General features: G+C 31.8%; 1 protein-coding gene across 4 annotated transcripts in view; it reads right to left on the bottom strand.

The window, feature by feature from the left end:
* The window catches only part of LOC129607383 (feline leukemia virus subgroup C receptor-related protein 2), a 112,343-nt gene that overhangs the window by 60,158 nt on the left and 28,460 nt on the right, over positions 1-23,725 (bottom strand). The gene's annotated exons all lie outside the window — the stretch shown is intronic.

A 23,725-nucleotide genomic window follows, 5' to 3' on the forward strand; every position in this document is an offset into this window, starting at 1 on the left:
GGCGAACCAAAAAATAGCTGAGTTTATACAAGGTATTCACCGTTATATCTTTGTTGTTGTAGAAATTTCATATCAAAGAAGTGACCTACTTATTATTGAAAATCTTGCACAATTACTTCCCATCTTTGTTAGAAATATTTTAAAATTATTTCTTAAATAACACTATTAACTCTGATAGCATTAATTAAACCAACAATGTACAATTTGACTGATTATTGAGAAGAAAAAAAAGGTAAGGAAATCATTGCAAAAAGGATCTCAAGGATTTCGCATTGGTCTAATTTATGTTTTGATTTTTCTTTTGTTCTTCGTTTTTTCAATCGTATTTTTACGTAATGAAATAATTTTTTTTTATAAACCCATAATATTTTTTTAATAAGGGAAAATTTGAGGTTTGCCAATTTAAAAATGAAAAAAAAAAAATTTTCATAAATGTGATTAATTTTTTTTATATTTTATTTTAATAAAAATGAAAGCATTAATTGCATTAAAAAAATATTCATTGGAATAAAAATTATTTTTTACTAGAATAATTTCATAATTATTAGGAATTATTTGGTTTCCTTGTAATTTTCATGCAATTAAGTAAAACAAATGAAATCGGAAATCAGTTTTAATTATTAAAATTAATTATTTTTTATTAATTCCTAACACTTTAATTTGTCGGGTATATGAGTTGAACACTGTTTTTCTAGGAAACAATAAATTTAGAAAAATTCTTTTAGTTTCATTATGAACTCATATAATTGACTTGAATTGAGGGGGAGTAAAAATTCACCTATAAATTTCATTATTAAAAATTAGTCGTTTACTTTTCATATAAGAAAATATAAAGCCATCTATCGTGAAAAAATTGAGTTTGAATCATTACGCATTTAATCTGTTAAATACATTCGAAAAGCAATGCATGTAAACTTAAAAACCCACTTATTCTTTTAAATTTCATGTTAAAGAAATAATTAAATAAAATTATAATCATCTTAAAAGATGATATTCGCTCATTTATAAGAACTCAATATTTTGCTTTTTTATATTTTTTTTAACCACAATTACGAGTATCCTTTAAGCTTAATCCAATTAATTCCAATACAATAATTATATTCTCATTTATTAATTGTTTCTAAATATCTTAATCATTTCATTATCCTTAAACAGAAAAGATAATATGATGATTTCCAGGGAAAAAAAAGTTTTCGACTATAATAAATCATAGAAATCGTAAAATATCCACTTAGCATCAATCAATCATTTTTTTTTTGTATTAGGAGTGTTTAGATAAATTTGATAACAAGTTTTATTTTTTTACTGTACAAAATCAGCCGAAAATATTACAAAATTTATTCAACTTTAATGAATACAAGTCAAAGAAATTACTAATAACAAAAATTTTAGAGTCGGTTACAATTTATCTTGACTTTCTTCTTCCACTCTTTTTAAGTTTAAAATGAATTTCAGCGAAAAATAGAAAAAAACCTAACATTAAACGTAAAAATGTAAAAATAAATAAAAATGCTGCTTATCTGCAAAAAAATTAAAAATAAAATCATTAACACAATAGCATATTATAACACATGACTTTGATAATTGACTTAAACGAACGATAGGGGAATCTATAAAATACAGAAATAATTTTTAATTTATATTTAATTTACGCTTGGCGTCGCTTTTCTCTTTCTAATTAATTTCTTTCTTAAAAAATTTATGAATTTCTTTTATCGTCGACGTACAGTTAGTTCCGTTTCCAATCCTGTTTGGAAATTTGAGCTATTATAGTAAATTTTCGTAGCTCTTTCATACGTAGAGTTATTTTAGTTCAATCGCAAACTCAGCATGAATGCGAGTTTCCAATTGAAACTTACAGCAACTTGTGCAAAATATTTATCCGAGCCTTCATTTCAAATCTAAACTGAATGGACATCTCATAATTGAAGTGATAACACAAATTTCTTCAATTCTATTTTATATTTGTACTTTCTGCAAAAAATATCTTCAACAAATCTAGACAAATCTAATAAAAATCATTTGAACTTGAGCATCTTTTTAACATCTGTTGAACCATAATCGATTTTTCGTAACAATAACAATAATAATAATTTAACTGTAAAATGTAAGTTACTTTCATAACAATCATCACCTTAATATATAATGTGATCATTTAATATGTATTATGTATGTGTATGTGTCATTGCTTAGTGTACACAAAGAAAAAAATAAGACAGATGTTGCCGTAGAAATAAACCACTCAAAATCTAAAGCCAAGTTTTTTTTTGTTTGTTTGTTTTCCTTTTTTCTCCAACTACACGTAGTAAAAATGATAATATTATAAGTAATTTTTTCTCTGCACAAAAATGCTATAATTGAATAAAGTTATGAAAAAGTTTAACTTACGTTCATAATATGTAAGAAATATGTGCTGCCTTCGAGACACCATTTATATCAATTTAAACGTAAAATATGGAAGAATTCGGAGTATAACACTTCCAACGAGGCGAGCTAATAGCTTAAAAGAATAGTTAAGTACATTTGTTCCGGTTGATGAAATTTGTATTTTATCACTATTTCAAAAGTCTGTAAAACTGATATAATTGGGAGCAGTTTGGAATTGTGAGAAAAGCACAGTTTTATTTAAAAACTGTTATAAAAAATTAAAGGCCAAACTTTAAATTTATAAGTAGTAACGAAATGGAATTTATTTTTTGTCTCAATTTCTATTTTCATTCTCAACGTCTCCTTTGCTGTGGTGTTTTCAGTAGCGTTATGTCTTTAAAGCGTTATACGTTTGGAATGTTATACATATGGAATCATTACACGTTTTGACTGTTGAGTTTTATACTAAGAACATTAGCAATATCTTCGAATTGTCAGAATAATTATTTGGTTTTAGTTTGCACAAAAATTTTTGTTTTCTTTCAAAAATAAAAAAAAATTAAAAAAGCGGCCGTAACCGTATGTTTACTCTCTTCATAATAATTTTACCAAAGTATAAAAACAAAACAAAAAAAAAACATATTGTTAATGATTGTTATATAAAAATGAAAAATGACTCTTATTAAATAGAGGACAAAAAGAGAAACAGAAAAAAAAGTAAAAAAAATGCTCAACAACAAAGGAAAAACAAATACGTCGAGTATTTATAAGAAAAAAAACAACAAAATCTTAATGTCAATAAGGACATTTTCATTTTTTATTTTTACTTTTTTTTCATAATGAACGAAAAGCCTAATAAACTATACTCCGAAAATTTCACGTTTTTGCATTGAATAATTAACAATTTTCTCAATCTTTTGTATAAAGTAATAAACAAAAAAGATACGGAAAAAAAGATAAGAGAAATTTCTCTTTCCAAACTTCAAAATATCAGAGAATAAAAAATTGAGATTATTATAAAAAAAATATAATAAATTTTAAAGAGATTTTTGTATATAGGGCTTAATTACTTTGAATAATAATTAATGTAATAATCTCTTTTAAGAATTGTAATTGATCCTCTTGTTTCGAAATTTTTACCCAAAAATTAATAACTCGCAGCGGAATTTTTGTTATATGTATAATTGAGTTTAATTTTTTTCAAATGATTAATGAGCAAAACATGACTTAAAACTTCAGTAAACTAACATGAGTAAAACTTGCATTAATTTTTTTATTGAATTTGAAAAAAAAAATTCAAAGGAAAACCAAAAAGTAAACAAAATTTAAGAATTATTGTCAAAAAATTGTTAAAAATTTTAATTTTTCGTGATATAGGTTGAAGATTGTAGATTCTAAGGGAACCGAGTGGGACAGGAGTAACCTCCCAAGAAGAAATTCGCAATAGTGCGAACCCGGCTCCTGCTCATCCCCAGCAACTCTACGGTGAATCCGCTGGAGCACGCCGAAAGAAACACTTTCACATGACGGCACCCTTTCGTGTCCCGCCATTGAAGGCCGCATTCCGCCACGAGCAGGCAGGCAAGCCTGGCCCCCCCGGCGGAAAAAGGCTGACCGCAGAAAGGCAGTGGCTGCACAAAGTCAGCCCCAGATCTCCTCCGCGCCAGCCCATCGGCCAGCCCATCGGCAATCACGCTCAATTGGCGTGACTCTGTTCTCCGATGCCAATTCCATAAGTGCAGCAAGGCAGCCCCAGCTTGGATGTAACCTGAGCTGAACGAAGCGCCAGCAGTGCAGCCCTGCTGTCCGAGAACACATAGATGGTGCGGTTTCTGTACCCCCTTTCTAAATTGATTCTCAGACAGATCTCTATTGCATGTATTTCGGCCTGGAACACTGTGCAAAACGGGTCAAGGGTTGCATATACACGTGTGTGCGGGCGGACACCGTATACACCCGGCTCCGTTTTGGACCCCGATCCCACGTCCATCGATCGGGAAACAGAACCCTATACTTGTGGTCGAAGTTGTACCGAGGCAGACAGGTATCCGACATGGTTATTCTTAGAATCGGATCGCCCTCAATGAAGTCTCTGTGAGTCCTGTGGGCCAACTTTAGCCCTGCCCCGTCCTCGCCAGAGAGAAGTCGGTAAGTCACTAGCCAAGCTTCCTTCAATATATGGAGGTGCAGTGGCGGCAATCCGATCATCACCTCCAATGCAGCGGTGGTCCGCATTGCCCCGGTCACTCCCATGCAGGCCAGCCTCTGTAGCTTTTCTTCTCGTAATATAAGTGAAACTAGTAAGTGAAATAATAAGTGACACTGCTCTTTCCCGTGAAGGGATGCTCTTGAGGTGCCAGTGTGAGTCAAAAATATAAAGTTTTTATGTGAGAAATCGAAAATTATTTTGAGATCGGGCGCCATTGGGAAGGTCTTAATGAGCTTCAATACTTTTGTTTGCCAAATTTTTCTTGAGAGAGAATTGAGACAAAATTTCTATTCTCTCCAATTAAGAGTAAATTTACTTAATTTTAAGTGTTTTAGAAAAGTTTCAATATACATAAATCACTTATAGCTAGTTACTGGTAAGCCATATTGCTAAAAGAAGGACCAAACAAAATTAAAATACAAAGTATATAATATTCAAATTCAAGTTTTTATATAAAAAGAAAAACTCTTAAAATGAATAAATTTTCATAAAATTAACAGCCTCAATTCAATTTTCTTAATATTATTAATTTCTATATTCTCTCAGTATAATTCCATATGGTCCTTATAAGTATACAAAAGTGCTTACATACAAAACTACATTTATAACGATATATAAATATATATATATATATATATATGCAAGTATATATATTTTATATAAAGAATTAAACCAATAAGTAAGTCATTAAATAAATAATTCAAATTGCTTAATACGTATATCATATTCATATAGTATATTCGTATTTGTGTGTGTGCATGTATGTATATATTTTACATCTTGTATAAATTATTCAAAATAATATCCTTTTATATTTTATATTATGCTACCCTTTCACTCACACTGTTTCTCACTTCTTCTTTTCCAATTTTTCTCCCTCTCTTGCTTTCTTCCTCTGCCTGTCTTCTTCTTAAAAGCAAACAACTCAAATCACTCAAAGATTATGCAGTTCACATCATTTTTTTTCGTTTTTATGATGAAAAACTACTCAATGGTTTCTATTTATATAAACTTTTGTTCTTTATTTAAAAAAAAAAAATGATTCAAGAGAGAAAGAAGAGAAAAACAAAAAAAATTAGTACAAAAATTTTTCAGTTTTCATTCTCCACAGAGACTATCATAATGTTACGTCAAATGTCAAATATTGAATAAAAGATTTTTATAATGCATTAAAGTTTTGGGTCGCACAACTACTTACGTATTTATTTTGTATTTTTTTTTATATATAATGGTAAAATGATGAGCATAACCAATTTTTATATTGTAGAATAATTTATGAAAGTGCGAATTTATCACAGTACAAAGAAGGTATAAGAATTTTATTCACCTTTTATAATGTCTAAACTGATAAGGCGCATTAGAGGGATAAAATAAGTCTGGTAGCAAATATATAGGGATGTTGTTTGTAAATTCCCTATGGAAATAAAAATTGAAAATCCCTTGTACAACTGCAAAACAGATGATTGGCGTAGGCAAAGAAATGAGTTTAGGCAGAAGAAATAAAAAATATGAGCAATCACACGTTGTTATTGTTCCATGTCCAATATTTGGATATCGCCCATTACAAAATCAATTTTCACTTTCCATAACTGTGATCGATGTTGGGTGTTCAACATAACTATGTATTTTCATGTTTAAAAAATTTAATCAGGGGGCGTAAGTCTAAAAGTTAAACTAATTGCTTCCGAAAAGAGTTTTTAATTAATATTTGTTAAAGTTTAATGGTATAGAAGCTCAGTTTCCTAATATAGGATGCCAGTTTCTTCATGGAAAACTGTAACGAATAATCTGTAAAGCTTTAAAAATAAAAATGTGAAACACCAAAACTTTTTTCACTATTTTCCTGCACGTTTTTCATTATTTTTCTTCCGGTTATCTCTTTGTCCGCGTACTGAAGCAAGCCGACCCATTTTTATGAATTTAATAAATTTAAAACAAAAATAAAGGTTAAGTGGAACGTAATTGCAGTTCTTTGTCTATTTATCTGAGCGGAATATTTGTTAGCAAAACTTTATCCTTTTAATTATGCCTTTAATTCTGTTATATTTTGTTTTTCATATATCATGCGAATTAAATGTGTTGCACTCTGTTATTATGAAAACTGTATAACTTTTTATTTTTACCTATTTTTTTAACAAACTAACAAGCATTTATTTTTTATCACATCCTTAATCCTTGTACCTTCATGTGCGTTTATCCATAAATTTCCGCTAAATAATATGAACGTGCGTCTATTTAAGAATTTTGTGATTTTTTTTCATTTTTATCTATTCTTCTTCAAAATTGTAAAAGAGATAAATTTTTTATATCCTCATTTTTTTCACTATACAAAAAAAAACTATATAAAAGGACACTAAATATTTTATATGGCTTATTTATGCATGGGGTTTATGACAAAAAATTGGAAAATGTGGAAAATATTATGGAAGGAAATATTAAACACTTTAATGTTAACGAAGAATTCAAAACCGATAATACGTAGAGTTTCCCCTATCAGCCAAACTTGTAAAAATAGAACCCTAGCCGTGAACGTTAACGGCGTTCATCGGTTCCTTTGTTAACCCAGAATAACGGCGGAACGGCAAAAACAACTGTACAGCAGTTTGCAAAAAATGTCGAAAAAAAACAACCACCCGTAAAGTAATAATTTCGGCTATTCTACCGCCGGCTGTTTAACTTGATTTTGGGCAGTGCCCTTTAAATATGCGTATTTTATATCTGACATTTCACAACAGATAATTGCTATTGACCTGTTTTCAACTTAAGAGAGATGTACCACAGCTGCTATAAGTAAGCTTTTTAAGAAAAATTTGAAAAATATAAGCAAGAGGTCGATTCGGCGATGGTATTTCGGAAAGAGAGTTTGAATTTTTTAAAATATATTTGTTGAATTTTTGTTTCAAAACTTATTAAAAATCGCTTTCGATGTAACTCATATTTTGATACCAGGGCAGGAACACACTCAATTTCAACTAAGATTACAAGAATTTTGGTCAATTTATAATGTCTACATTATTAATTAAATCAATTTATAAGATTTTCCTCACCATATACATATATATGTACATAAATCGCTTTGTAACCAATTGACCAACCCTTGTTTAAGATAGCTGTAGAAATATTACTCTCATTATTTAGACCAAGACGAGGTCGTCGTGACTGATTTCCAATGTATTTGAATGATAAAAAATTAGAAAAATTAGTTAATTTATATTTTGTGTTTTAAAAGAGATCATTTTATGGAAGGTAATTTTGTTATAAAAAAAAACAAATTGTCAAATTAATTTACTTTGGTTCTATTACCTTATAGAAACCACAAGTTGTTAGGAGTTATTTAATGTTTTCAGTTGAAAAAAAAAATGTGGAAGAAGAAAATCATATAATCCATGATCTGAAATAAAATAATGTTATAATAACAAAACATTAATGGTGTTCCAGTTCACTTCTAACAAAGATAATATTAAATAAGAAAAGTACCGTACATGCAACATTAACGCTGCTACCCAGAATAAGAAAAAAAAAAAAAAAAATATCTTTTTCCTTTTAGTTTTGGTTTGTACAATCCGCTTTACATCTATGATGAAATTTTTAAAATTCTGAATGAGTTTTATACCTTCTCTCTTTCTCTCTCTCTCTTTATAGTTTATTATTTTGTTGAAAAGTTAATTCCTTATTTGGTTCAGATGTGTTTGGTTTTCTTGATTAGTTCATAAATTAATCTCAGTGGTAGCTAAGCTTTTTAAGAGAATAAGAATATTATATTTGATTTTTCTCAAAGGAGGAAAAATCTAAGGAAAAACTTGGGACCTTTTTGAATTAATTCTACTTATGGAATGGACGCTGTTGAAGTGGTTAATTATTTATATTTTAAAAATTAATAATTTTACCCAGATCGTTGGACTTTTTACAATAAAAGTAATTCCAAGAATAAATACCATTTTCTAATTAAGCATATTAAATTTAGAGCAGTGCTCATAACTAAATTTGGTATAAATGAGACATATACCAAAATTAAAGCAATTCGAGGTTTCCATATTGGTTTTTTTTATGAATAAGTAGCCTCTCTGCTTGCCAGAACAATGGTGGAATTTCTACAATCACCTACAAAGAAGTGAACAATGGTGGAATTTCTACAATAGTATTTTTTTACAGCACAAATAAGGTTCGATTTTTGAATTTTAGCTGTTCATTCGATTTTCTGTGTAAAAATCCCGATAGACTGGGTTTGAATTTATGTGAAACTTACAATTAAAACGAAAAAATTCGAATGATATGGAGAAATTTCAGATTCCGGGAAACGCATGATTTGGAACCAATATCAAATTTCGCAAAATTTCCATAATTTAAAGAAATTTTAAACTTTTGACTTTCGAATTCAAAATATAAAATAAATTTATTGCTTTCCCCAATTCCTATTTCTTGAATATGCTAATGCAGTACTTGTCTCTGCTGTAAAAACCTACAATGTTAAATTTTTTAAATCTGCTATTCTCTCCGCCTCCAGGTATTTTCTACCTTACAAAGTCGCCATATATTCTAAAAATAAGCAAATATTTTCATTTAAATTTCCATTTTATTTTATTCATGCAATTTCTTTCTCACATTTATCTACTCCTAATATTAAATGTCACGTTTTCACACTTTAATCGTCCTTTTTTTCCACCTTTTAAAAAATTATAATTGTGTTTGTTAAATATTTTATTTTTTTTTTGGTCACATAAAAAACTAATGATGGAAGCATTAAAACTATTTTATAAATTAGTTACCGCATTATCATAATACACGTCGACTGTCATACATCACAACATCTCGGAAATTAAATATTAATCTAAAAGAAACCAAAGGCAACAAAATATAACATTAATTTTGAAAAGTTTTGTATTAAAAAATGTTGTCCCGAATAGAAAATTTTATGATGGAAAAATAGCAAAAAAAAATTGTCCTACCATCATTTTCAAAATTAGAATACAAGACTGAATATAGTCATGTCGTTGTTGTTGCTTTTCTATCTCATTCTTCCGCCCTGTTAAATTTACCCTTATGTTAAATAGGTTTCACCTCAAACTCTTTAATTTAAAATTATACCGCATATGTATTAATACCAATATCATAAATAGCGAGTGGGGCTGCTGACTCTTCTTTAAACTTAAATTAAAAAATTTTTCAACCATTGAGAAAGTTTTATGGCAATGTTTATGACCATTAAAAATCTTTCAACCGAAATTTTTTGCAACACTTTAAAAAGATAAACATATAAGATTAAATATGGAAGAAAAGTAAAAGAAAAAGGAAGTGGTTAGTTTGTGGAGACCCTGAAAATTAATAAAATTGGGTCAAACCAATGGTTTGTATTGTAGCACTTTTCCCTTCAACAAGTGAAAATTCTGCTTTTAAATACAGTCTATGTATACCTATCACACTATTTAAATTATTTTCATTCATGTACAAAGCTACTTCTAGGATTGCATATATTTAGGATGACGCATACATGCAGTCTTTGAAATAAAGCCAAAATTAATATAAAGAGGGGTTAACATAATGCTTGATTTTAAGGTTTAATTGTGTGAGTTAAGAAAAATAATTATATTTTTTAATGTCATGGAATTTACCGTTAGCTTTTTCCGATTATAGACATTTGAAAAAGCTTGCGTTTTCGGAAATATAAGGTGTGAAAAACTCAAATTTTACAAACTTCAAGAGGCGATAACTTGAGAGGGGTTGGAGATGGAAAAAAATGTTCTTCTAACGAAACGAACTATTGGTTATTGTCTAAACGCCCCTAATTTCAAGCTTCTACAGATTGGGGTCTAGAAGAAAAACGAAATCAAAAATTTGGAAAAAAAAGACTTTAGATAACGGTAAATTTGAACGGCCATTTTGTTTTTCTAAAGTTTAACTATAGTATAACGCGCTAGTGGAAGCAAGCCGCTGCCTTCATGCGTTTGCAAAATTTCAAAAATGCTTATGGTTTCATTGCAACAAATAGTTAAAAAGGGCCATTTTTAGGGTTTTGGGGGGGTATAACTTCTAGAGGGGGTGAGATATGTAAAAATTTTGTTCTACGGAAATAAGTTTCTAGTAAAGATCTATATACGTACAAAATTTCAGTTTTCTATCTTCAAGGGTGTAGAAGTTTTGTAAATAGACACACGGACAGACGGACGGACGGACAGAGTGAAACTAATAAGCACTTTTTTTCACAAATTTTTTGGAAAAGTGCTAAAAATGAAATGGGAATCTAGTTTAACTAAACGCCCACTATTAACATTAAAAAGGTAGAAAGAAAAAATATTTTTTTGTATATTTTATAATGCTAGTTATGGCGGTAGAATGATTGATTTCGAATAGTTTTAAAATATTCTCGTGATAATCTCAATAGAGGCGATGATTACAAGTAGATTTCAATTTTAGTATTTATTTACATGCCTGTACTTCACCTTATGTCACTTTATACGGTAATATGTCATCTTATTTGTTCATTTGAGAGCAGCTATGAAAAAGTTCTGCTTGCGCTCAAGTGACCGACAAATCGTCTACTCAATTAGAAAACTAGTAGTAAAAGGTGTTAGCTAACTAAAGTAAGCAAAAAGTGAAATACAGGTAGTTAAATAAAAATGTAAGGTAGGGCAGTTTTCTATGGGCAGTTTTAATAAGTTCCATGCTATAGTTATGTTTTACAAAATAAATTTCATCAGATTTTCACTAGCGACAACCACTTAAAAGATGAATTTAAGATTTTTTTAAAATATTCGTTAGTATGCGGACTCTGGATACCAGGCACCCTTCAGTTTAAACGAGCCTTCCCATGGTATGCCGGGCTCTGCCATGGGTGACTTTACTTTCCCGGGCTATTCGTGGAACCAAAAATGGAAAACTTAAACAATAACAGCAAAAACAGCAACAACAAGAACAACAACTGTGACAAACACAACAACTGCAACAACAACAATAACAACAACAACAGTTAGTGCTCAAGGGTCTTCGGAACCAGAGCTTCTCTCGACTGACGCAGAGGAAGAACTCCTTCTCACACCAGTAGAGGAAAAGGCGGCGCCACCGATGGAGACGGGTAATCAGGATCCTCTTGGACCTATTATCCAACAAACTGAAAAGGTTGGACATCAGGGAAAAAAAACAATATTTCTCTGGTGCATCCAAGCGGCGTATCGCGGCTTATGACTTCTTATCGGGATGCAGTAGCACAAGTCAAGGTGGCCATCACTCATAGACTGCATCCAGAGGAAAGGCTATCCGAAGTTCAGATGGGGAAAATCAAAGTAGCCATCATGGATGAAATGGATAAAGTTGTGGACTCTCATCCACAATTCACTGCAGCGTTGCAAAGGGACGGATGGATATCCGTAATATGCAACAATCAAAACACCAGGGAGTAGATAACCAGTGTCTGCAGGAAGATAAAGCCTTGGGACGGTTGCGACGTCGTGGTACTGGATGGCGACGACATGCCCAAACAGTATGTCTGCGTCACCTACGTACCAAAGGACGAGACACCCGTCAGTCTCTCCAGGGACAAATTTGTAAGTAGGATAGGGAAGCAAAATCCCGGCCTCAAGATAAGTTCCTGGAGGGTGCTGAGGATCTATAAGGAAAAGGACGGGGGCTGCTCCATCACCTTTTCCGTGGATGATTCTGGATTGGAAGATCTACGGAAAGCGGAGTTCCTAGTTTTCCTGAATTTCTTACGTGTTACCGTTCGGGTTAAAGGAAGAAAATCCTTTCAAAGTGCTGGCGGCAGGGCAGAACAAAATAAAAAACTAATGCCCACCGCGACAACGACGAGCACTTCAGGCCAACCAAAAGAGTCAAAACTCATTGGAAAGTCTGAAGTCGCTCCGAAAATGGCGGCAAGGGAAACGGAAGGACCATCGACCAGCACGCCAAATACAAGCGTCCCGGGTGAACCAAAAGGGCTCAAGCCCATTGGGAAGCCCGGAACTGATTCGGTATTTGTTGTTGGAGGGGCTAGCGAGGCACCTGGGACGGCAAAAGAGGCTGTGGCAGGCGCCCACCAAGATGTGTAAAAAGGCGGCAATGGAAGGTAAGGCTCATGTAAAGCCTTTATCTAAAGGGCCAAAGCCCATAGACAAGAGCCGGAGGAAATGATGTGGCTGTGAGGTGCATCCAAATAAATTTACAGCATGCTAGGGCATCTACTGATGTTCTAGCTCATAGATTTATGAAGGATCACCTCGATATTGCCCTTATCCAAAAGCCTTACATAGTGAAGGATCAGGTTAAGGGTCTAACAGGTGAGCTATTGTATGATAATACAATTGGGGGCAGGCCTAAGGCTTGAAATTTGTTTAGTAAAAGGCTAACGTATTTTCAAATTCCAGATTACTGTTCTAAGGATCAAGTAGCTGCGTTGGTGAAGGTGAAGTCCTCCGGGGGCTGGACAGAGTTCATTGTGTGCTCATACTACTTCCCGGGGGACTGTGCCCACCCGGACGAGCAACTGAAGGATCTAGTGGACTTTTGTGGAAGGAGGAACTTCCAACTTATAATAGGAAGTGATGCCAATGCCCACCACACCGTCTGGGGAAGCAGCAATATAAACAAAAGAGGTGAGTGCCTACTTGAATTTATATATAGCAATAAATTAATGATTATGAATGAGGGCAATAGGCCGACATTCATAAATTCAATTAGGGAAGAGGTCCTTGACATCACCCTTTGCACTGAATTTATCGGCAGTAGGGTTGGTGGATGGCATGTCTCAAACGAGACATCCATGTCCGATCATAGGCAGATTAGGTTTGATATTATGGTCTCCGGGTGCCTGGCAGAAGAAATATATCGGGTACCCCAATCCACAGATTGGAGTCAATTCGAAACGCTCCTCATGGATGGGATTGGATCCGTTCCTGCTTCTGTCAGAACGGTGATGGATATCGAACTGGCCAGCGAGGCCCTGACGGCGGCTATTACTAATGTCTATCACGGGAGCTGCCGCGCTAAGCTGAGGTGGAGCAATAGGAAGTGTCCGTGGTGGAATGAAGAGCTTTCAAGGCTTAGACTAAAGACCAGAAAGCTATTCTATAAGGCCAAGGCGTCGGGTTCGCGGGAAGAGTATAAAGACTCACTCACAAAATACAGTAAAGAAATTAGGAAAGCGAAGAGAATCTCGTGGAGGGCGTTCTGCAAGGGCATTGATGAACTCTCCAGCAGTGCGCGTCTTCACAGGGTGCTTTCCAAAAAGTATGCTAGCGGATTGGGCCTAATGGAACGTCCTGATGGCTCCATGGCTGAGAACGGAAAGCAGACGTTGGAGCTTATGGTGTCAACGCACTTTCCTGACTCGGAGATTCTTCGGAATCACTCAAATGCGGTCGTTGAACCGAGGGCATCCTGGCCCAGGAGGGATGACTGGCAACGATCCCGTCTAGTCTTCACGATGGGGAGGATTAGATGGGCTGTTTTCTCTTTCAGGCCCTTCAAATCTCCAGGTGATGACGGGATATATCCTGCGTTTTTACAGAGGGGTTTCCAACATATCGCTAGAGCACTGTTGGAAATTTTTCGTGCCAGCTATGCGTGGGATTACATCCCTCAGGCATGGAGGGCGACCAAGCAACCACCCAAGGTCTTTCCGTCCAATCAGCCTTACTTCTTTTCTATTGAAAGCAATGGAAAAAGTGATTGATAGATTTATACGGGACGATGCACTGGGAAGCAATCCCTTGCATGAATCTCAGTACGACTATCAGTCGGGAAGGTCTACTGTACTCGCTCTGCAGAGTCTGGTGGGGGTCCTTGAAAACTCACTGGAGGTGCGGGAGGTGGCGGTTGGCTGCTTCCTTGATATAGAGGGAGCTTTTGACAACACCCCATATCATGTCATCTGTGAGTCGTTGCACAAACGAGGGCTTGATGCGACGACTAGCAGATGGGTTAATCGGATGCTACAGGATAGGATTATTAAGTCCACCATAGCTGATGATATACTCTTCATCTCCGCTGCAAAAGGATGTCCGCAGGGCGGGGTTCTTTCGCCCCTCCTGTGGTCCATTGTAGTGGATGATCTAATTGCTGCTCTCAAGGGCTCCGGGGCGCGTGTCTGGGGATACGCCGACGATGTGGCTTTCGTCGTGCGGGGAAAATTTGAGAGCACTATTTCTAATCTTCTACAGCAAAAGTTACGTGTTGTGGAAAGGTGGTGCAAAGGCGTTGAGTTAAATATAAATCCAAGCAAGAGCACCTTAGTCGCCTGCACCAGACGCAGAAGCAGGGATAGATTAACGAGCCCAATTCTGTTTGGTGAACGTATTAGTTATTCTAGGGAGGTGAAATATCTGGGGGTAACTCTGGATGATCGTTTCTCTTGGAATACCCATATAGATAGAGTTATCGGGAGAGCTACGGCGGCCTTGTGGACGTGTGGGAGCTTCATCGGGGGACCTGGGGAATTAGTCCCAGGATAGCACTGTGGCTATATACGGCCCTTGCTAGGCCCATCGTCACCTATGCGTGGATTGTATGATGCCGTAAGGCTCAGCAAGTGGGTGTGCGGGCCGAGCTGGAAAAGCTACAGAGGCTGGCCTGCCTATGAGTGACCGGGGCAATGCGGACGGCTCCCACCGCTGCATTGGAGGTGATGATCGAATTGCCGCCACTGCACCTCCATATATTGAAGGAAGCTTGGCTAGTGACTTACCGACTTCTCTCTGGCGAGGACGGGGCAGGGCTAAAGTTGGCCCACAGGACTCACAGAGACTTCATTGAGGGCGATCCGATTCTAAGAATAACCATGTCGGATACCTGTCTGCCGCGGTACAACTTCGACAACAAGTACAGGGTTCTGTTTCCCGATCGCTGGACGTGGGATCGAGGTGGTCCGGTACTTAGGTGGGCTTAGATGGCAATACTTTTTCGTAAATTGCAATTTTTTAAACTGTTTTTCGCAAGCGAGTAATTCAATATATATTTTCGCTGACTTATTCAATGTTTGACATTTGTTTTTCGCAAGCAAGTAATTCAATATATATTTTCGCTGACTTATTCAATGTTTGACATTTGATGTCAAAATTTTGAAAGAAAATCTTTAAGTTAGAAATTCTAAATTTATGCCATCTGTCTAGTATAGTATAATACGATTTATAAAAATATTTGATTTTACCCAACTATATTTCGAAAGCTTATTAAACTCATGTTGAATAAATTGTTGTGTCAACTTATGTTGAAAATAAAAACGTAATAATTTGAAAAAAAAAATTCTTATTTACAACTACATATAGAAGATCTATGGTTAGAATGATTTAAAGTAATAATATTGCGGATAAATGAAATTCTTAAATAAATTTCAATTTTAGTGATAACATTAACGTTTCTCCACTCCTTACTTGTATATATTGTGAAATAAGCGCATCTATAGTCATGCCGCTCTCGTTTCTCCTCTCTTAAAGCAATTTTCAATATATAAAAATTTTATCGAAACACAAAAGTGGAAAAAAGCAAAAACGAAACAAAACGCTTTACTTTGTTTTCAGCTTTTAACTTTTATGTAATAATTTTGTACCGGAAGTTTTTTATTTTTTCATATATAATAAAAATATTGCTTTAAATTTTGTTAGACCGATGATGATTATATGCATGTGATATTGATAATGATGATGATTGTGAACCTTTGAATAAATTATAAAGAAATTTATGAACAATATACAAAAAAAAACGAACTAGTAGCGAGAACAAATTCTAAACGTACATGTATGTAGAGTGCACTCAAATAATACTTGTAACAGCTTTAAGAATTTTTTCAACTGTGGTAGTACGACACAACAAAATTCTGTATTTTTTTTTCTTTTTATATATTACAAATGCAAGGTGAAAAATGTTATGATTTATTTTTTTTTTTTTGCAAATAAGTAGTTTTAAATACAAAGTGTTCTACTTGGTTTGCAAATAATATTGAGAACGTTCATTCGTTTTTAGAAATTTTAAGTTAAAAGAATATCATATGAGACTAAAGAAGAGGATATATTGCGCTCAACAAATAAGTTCCAAGCGGCAAGCTAATTGCAAGCAACCTTCCAGTAATCAATTCACCAAGTAATCGTGTCTACTTTGTGACGATTGATCGTCCGAATACCAATTCTCATTCACAACGATATTGTGGCGCAACTCACCAACAACGAAAATATGACGTTTGCGAGAATTCAATTTTGCCTATGAATAAAAGCCTCTTTCTTCAAAGAGTGAGCACAAGCAAAATTAGTGTGCGGAATAATGAGAAAAAGATAAGTATAACCCTATATATACAGGGTTTTCCTATAAAAACTACATATTCAACATGTCTCTCATTGTATAGAGAAAGTAGTGTTTTGATTGATGCTTCAGTAGTTAAGCAAATGCAACCGCAATATAATCGAGCAAAAAAGGAAGCAAAAGGTTAGCACCAAGACGACAAAGCCGAGAAAAAATAGTGTGAGAACCAAATTTCTGTTAAAAAATATAGATTGTAGGTGAGATTTTATGTGATCGCTATTTTTATGGGACAATATTTTTTGAGCGTTTCTCAAGTTTACCAAGGAGCAATAAACGATGAATGTGTGAAAATTTTCAGGGAATACCGTTAGATATTTTCTTGGGTTAAGATGTAAGAGGTAACTAAGATTTGTGGATCTTTTAATTCCTTAGGGAAAAACGTTGATGTTTGACTCCGACCTCTCGCTTATAAGACTGTTACTAGTGCCTTTCTAGAAGGCAGTAATTTTCGATTATAATATTTTTTTTTCGATTGGAAACGTTGTTTGAAGGTCATAAGTATTAAAATGATTTTCCGTTAAGTATGAATTAAAATAGCAATTTGTTGCAAATGTCAATATAAAAGAGCTGTCATCGTCTCTCATTCAATTAAAAGACTATCTAAAAATTGATTTGCAAAAACAAAACTAATAATTTACATTTCTATATTGCACCAAATCAACAGTAAAACATTTTATGGTATTTTTATTTAATTCATTCCAAAGTTCATTGTTTCAAAATAATAATGAACTTAATTGAAATGAAAATCATTTTATTGAAAAATTTACTATTTTAAAATAAATTGTGGAAGTGGTAGATTTAAATATAAAACACTCAGTATACAACATCCTTGTTTTGTTTTATGTTCAAATATGGGATGCAGAGTGGAATGGGGTGAAGAAAAACGCGTGAAATATTCTTTACAGTTTAGACATGCCATATCTTTGTCGAATCTAAAAAAATCTCATTTTAGATTTTGTTATTTATTTACATCCTTCCCTTGAACTTTTTCAGGTATACATGTATGTAATATAATTACAAGAATATAATTTGTATGTCAATATGTATATATTATACGAAAATGTATTATTTAACTAAATAGTTATGTAAAAAAAAGATGTATATAAAAGTTAATGTACGTATGTATGTATGTGAATTTACAGTTTTGCTTCCATCAAGTGCTATAGTACTTTTAAAATGCACTCTTGAATTGTTGACTTTTCTTTCAAATTTACAAAAAATTAAAAAAATACAAACAGAAAAAAACGACATAGAAATTTCACTGTGCCTACCGGAATACTTGTGATGCACAATAGAAAATTTAGGAAATGCATAAATTGATTAAATAATGCAATGTTATTTTGCAAGCCTGTAAGTGAATTGTATTTCATTTCAAAAGAAAAAGGTTTATAAGAATTGAACATTAACTAAATTATACGCCTTTTACCGTTATACTATTGCCAACATTCAATGAAATTGTTTTCTTGATGTTTCAAGTTATTGAATCAAAGTCGAACTAATTAAAATACTTGATAAGAAAATTTTCATAAAATCGAAATTCAAATTTCATAGATTTATTTGAAAATTTTTAAGTATATGTGCGAGAAAAAGAGAAGCGACGTCTCTTTGTGGAAATATATTGAGAGGAATCAAAATCCAACGCGTTCTCTTGTATTTATAAGAAGAGCAAATTACTTTTTCTCTTTAATAAGCAGAAAATATTATTTTACTGCTATTATTCAAGACCGAAAAATAAAAACATTCTCCATGTTTGTTCAATTGTTTATGAAGAACTAAATTATTAGTGATAATCGGGAATTTGTTGAGCTGCCCGCTTTGAATTTTTATTTTTGCTTTATTATTTCCCAGAATTTTGACGTATTGAAATTTAATAATAATAAGAGAAAACTAAATGTTAAAAAAGTCAAAAATCAATTTAAATTAACAAAATTTAAGAATAAAAAAAATGAATTATTTAGTTAACAATTTGCTTCTTTTACTAAACAAAATGCAACCCACTCACTTTTTATATTTCAATGAATTAAAGTTCATAAGCAATGTATGAATGCATCCTCTACTGTGTATGTACGCATGTATTGCAATTGCATGTATACATAGGGTTGTTAATAAATTCATTGCCTTGAAGTAGGGTTGTATAGCAAAAATCTATTTTAAATTACAGACAATTTGTGTACACAACCAAACATGTATTTTATATAACAATATATTGTATGTAGGTATAAATAAATAAAAATTGCATATTCGTTTGCATATACGAAGCTAAAAATAGTTACAAAACAAATAAAAAACCGAACAGAATAAAAAATTTTACACCTACAGAATGCCTCCAATTCATTGAAAAAATCCTAGTGTATACAAGTATGGTATATATGTATATACCTACACTCCCCTTCATACACGCGGTTAGGCTGTGTTGGTGCAAAAACATGATGAGGATAATAAATGCATATAAAAAAACATAGAAATTATAAATGAATAGCAGCATACAACAAAAAAAAAACTTAAAAACTAAAAATTTTAATAAAAGTTTGCCAGTATTTTAAAATTCAAATTAAAAATTTCAAGTGATGAAATTATGCAATGACGGTGGTAGATGCAGGTACAGCCGTACAGGTATGGAAAAATATGGTTTTTTTTCTTAAACAAATTCATTAAAGTATTCAAGATCTTTTGACCTACAAATACATAGAAACCGTAATAATTATATAAAAAAAATGACAAATAAGAGTTTTTAAGTTCAAAATTAAATAATTTTTATTTGCATTCAAAATAAAAAAAAATGAAAAATGAAAAGTCGCCATGCGTTTTCTTTACAATTCCATTATGCATTTATAGTGACAGTAGGAGAGTGGAGAATTGTAGAGATTGAGAAAATGACTCATAAATTTTTAATTGTTTTTTTTTTTTAAATTATTGACATAATTATTGAAATATATGTGTGTATGTGTAATTGTAATTTTTATTTACAAAACGGTTTCTTAAATCACACTGTATTTTGCTAATCATTTATTTTTAAAATTTTAGTAAAAATATAAAATTTATTGACTATGAAAATTTGTCTGGGAAAATTAATATGAAAAAAAAACTTGAAATGATTGAGCTTAAGTTTGTAACATTATTTTCTAGTAATAGAATTGAAATTTTATTTCTGCGGGATATGTAATAAAATAAAAAATTTGAGACATTTTTATATTCTACTTTTGGGTGACTAGGAATTTTGACTCCTTAAGCTTAATCGTCTTTTGTTTTTTGAGTGACAATTCTCGATGCCAAAGAACTCTTTTAGGGATTTAGGACATAAAAATTTTTGCTTAAGTTTTGAACAAAAAGGGCAATTTTCAGCTATTTGAGGTTTGAATTGTTGTAATTTTTGAGCTAAGAATTTTTTTGAGAATTATGCCGGAAATAAACGTGACCTTATATACTTTAAAAAAATTACTTTTAGAGTAAATTTATTTAACATGCTATCTTTACCGTTTAGCTTTAAAATTTGTTCATCTATAAAATGTGAGCAAAAGGATTGCATATTTTAAATTCTTTAAGCACTAGTAAGTACTGTTAAATTTGCTAAATGAGAGCTTAAATTTAGGGAATGCTATTGCAATAAATAGGGGATGCAAACAAAAAAAAAATACAGAAAAAAATTGAAAATATTACAAAAGAGAAGACACCTAAATCATTTCTCCAACGAGAGAAACACCAGAGCATGAGATGGCAAACATGAAAGAATTACGGTTTGTTCAGAATTAAATTTTCGTTTATTTTGACTTTAATTAGAAATTATTTTCTTTTTAACACTACTTATCTATATACGCATTATTATGCAAATTCTCACATACATACATATAATATGCATTATTATAATAAATACATACATATATATGTACTTACTCTTGTAATTTTAATTTATTTTGCCTCATTTTTTAATTACAAAAAATTCAATTTAATTTTATCCGATTACTTCTCATTAATTACGTTCAAACTCCCCTCATCTCACAAATTCCTTTTATCGTGATTATGAGCGCGAGTAAAATCGCTCATTCGTAAATCGTGAATAAAACACAAAAAAAAAGAGAGTAAAAAATAATATTTTTGGTTTTTTTTTGTTTTTTTGTTGCTCATCTTTATTTTGTCTCTAAATTAAGTGAATGAAAAACTCATAGTCATTAAGTCATAAAAAGGAAATATTCAATTTCCTTCTTTTCTTTTTTCTTTATTTTTAATTGTTTTTATTTTTGTTTTATACCCGCTATACGTTTACAGGATATGGTTGAAAGTGAGTGAAGAGAGAAAGTCACCGTCTCTATTTTTGGTTGACTCTAGGATATCCGATTTTATTTAATTTATTGTCATAATTATTACAAGAGTATGTATAATCATATTTTATAATTTTGAAAATTTTTGAGAAGAGAAAATTTTATTACAATTAAGTGATTTATAAAGCTAGGTGAAATTTATTAAATTATGTAATTGTAAATTAAAAAGGTCTTTTGTAATCAATTATTTTTAAAAAATATTTTAAAAAAACTCCGAAAATATTTTAAGAAGACATAATAAATAGCATCTGTGTCGGAGGTAAATTATTAGACATTACATTTTCAACACATATGTATATGTATAAAAGCAAAATTGTCTTTTTATATTTTATTCTGTCTCGTCGTATACGTCTGATTTTTCCGGTATAACAAAACTTTTCTCTGTCTTTATTTACTCTTAAACTATAGTCTCTCAAAATAACTAAAATTTAAATTTTCGGCAATTTATTTAGAGAACGTATTATTACATTACATACGGGAAAACGTAAATAACTGCTAAATAATTTAGGAGAAATGTTCTACTTCAAATACCATTGTGGTTTGCTCCAAGCCTTTTAAAAAATTATTTGAAAAATGTAAGGGTGTGAGCAGTTTAAATAGTTTTTTAAGGTGTGAAAACGTCAACTTCCAATTATTTTATAATTTTAAATCTAATTTATAATACCGATTCTAAGTTTGGTTTTTTACACAACTATAATAAATTTTAAAATAGAAAACAGGAAAAAACAAAGGTATTAAAATTAGTTGATTTTTTTTTCGTATCCTTCAAGGACAACAAGGGAATATCTATAAGTAAGTATCTATAATAATTTTATAGATAATTTTTTATTTCATTTTCAGGCAATTATTTTTTTTTGAGTAAGAAACGGAGTTGGATGTCATTTTACGATCTATGCAAGGGATGGTCCTTTTTTTTTTTATGTATAGTTAAAAAAAAAGTTTTACAACAAAATTTGATAAAAAAAACCATAATTAAAGAAAAGATCGAAAATCGGTCTTTTTTGTCTGCTTTTCTTTCTTTTAATTTCAATTTTATTTTAACATTCTTCATTTTTTATTGTAGATTAAATAATGTGTCGCCATTTTCTATAAAAAAAATATCTAGTCTTCTGTGAAAATTGTAATTTGTAAAAATGTTAAAAGAAGTAAAAGTTTCTTTAGTAATGTTCGGTTGCTTGTTCTTTAAAAGAATTGAATAAGTAATAAAAAAAATGATTTTTTTTATTAAAAAGAATGAAAATAATTAATGATTTTATCAAAAAATTGAAATAATGTTAGAGAAAACGGATAGAAAGATTTTTTTAATAATAATTGACCAAACAAAAAAAAAAATTATTTCACCAATAATTAAATTTTTGGTTGCTTTCATGATTGCTTCTTTAAAGAGCATAAAATGTGAGAGAGAGTAATTAAGAGAAGCTTAACTTTTTTCTCCAGTAAAAAGCTTTTCATTCTTATATGTATGAAAAAACAAAATTTGAGGAATTGAAAAACATTATAGATAAAAAAACTTAAAAGGGGGGGGCTGTTTTTCAGATGGCGTTCAAATTTGTACAACGCCGAGGGATCCGTGCCCTTTTACGGGACAAGAGCTAGAGATTTGCTGACACTGACCAGGAAAATCTCAATACAGTGGTTGGCATTTTTAAGGAGCACTGTTTGTTAGAACACAAGTAAAATCACAAGGAGGCTTCGTCATTGGACGTGACATTGGGCGGGATGCTGAGACAATGGGGTGATGGAGGTTTTGCGACACTTATCTGGCTCTGATGCGAAGGGGAAAATGCTTTTTGGGAGGATAAATGAACGGATTTTGGGTCGTCCGTGGATCATTTACTAAATTTTGTCATTGACCTTCTATAGGCTTGGTGCTGGGTTGTAGCATTGAGGTACCATTGACTCCAATAGCTCACCACCATCGAGGGTGTCAGGAGAGTGGCAAACTAATAGTGGGAGAGTGGGAGTTTTTATGACAAGGTTTTTAAAAACGTCATTTAATACCAATATGTCAAATTGGGTAAAATTTCCTAACACTATTCCCATAAAATAAAAAATTTATGCTGTATGCATTATGAGTACATGTAAAATGCACATGATATTTTATGAACTATTTTCTCAGATCACTTTTGATTTCATTCATTTTCACTTGATTTGATTCGATTGGTTCTTCTTCCTCTAAAAGTATCCGTATTATTTTCATGTTCAGTTTTTTTTCGCTTCACTTGATTAATTCAACTTAAATATTGTAGAATATAATAGATTTTTTATATAAAATTTACAATAAAATCAGGATTCATTTAAATTGACAGCAATATTTTATGCTTCATCAGATTTTTTGTTATAAAAAAATTGCGTAAATCAGAAGCGTATGTTTTTAAGCGCCCTCTTTTTGTAAAATATGTACTTTACTCTTCTTAATATAAATATAACGTAAATAAATATAATGAAGAAAATGTCCTTTGTCAGAAAATTTATTGTCAAATTGTTGATGCTTATAGTATCCATAATATTTACTTATGTATATAAAATATAACAATGTTGGGCCACTTTT

This window comes from Condylostylus longicornis, unplaced genomic scaffold, assembly GCF_029603195.1.
Source record: "Condylostylus longicornis isolate FDR11 unplaced genomic scaffold, ASM2960319v2 ptg000027l, whole genome shotgun sequence".
In the NCBI taxonomy this organism is placed as follows: Eukaryota; Metazoa; Arthropoda; class Insecta; order Diptera; family Dolichopodidae; genus Condylostylus; species Condylostylus longicornis.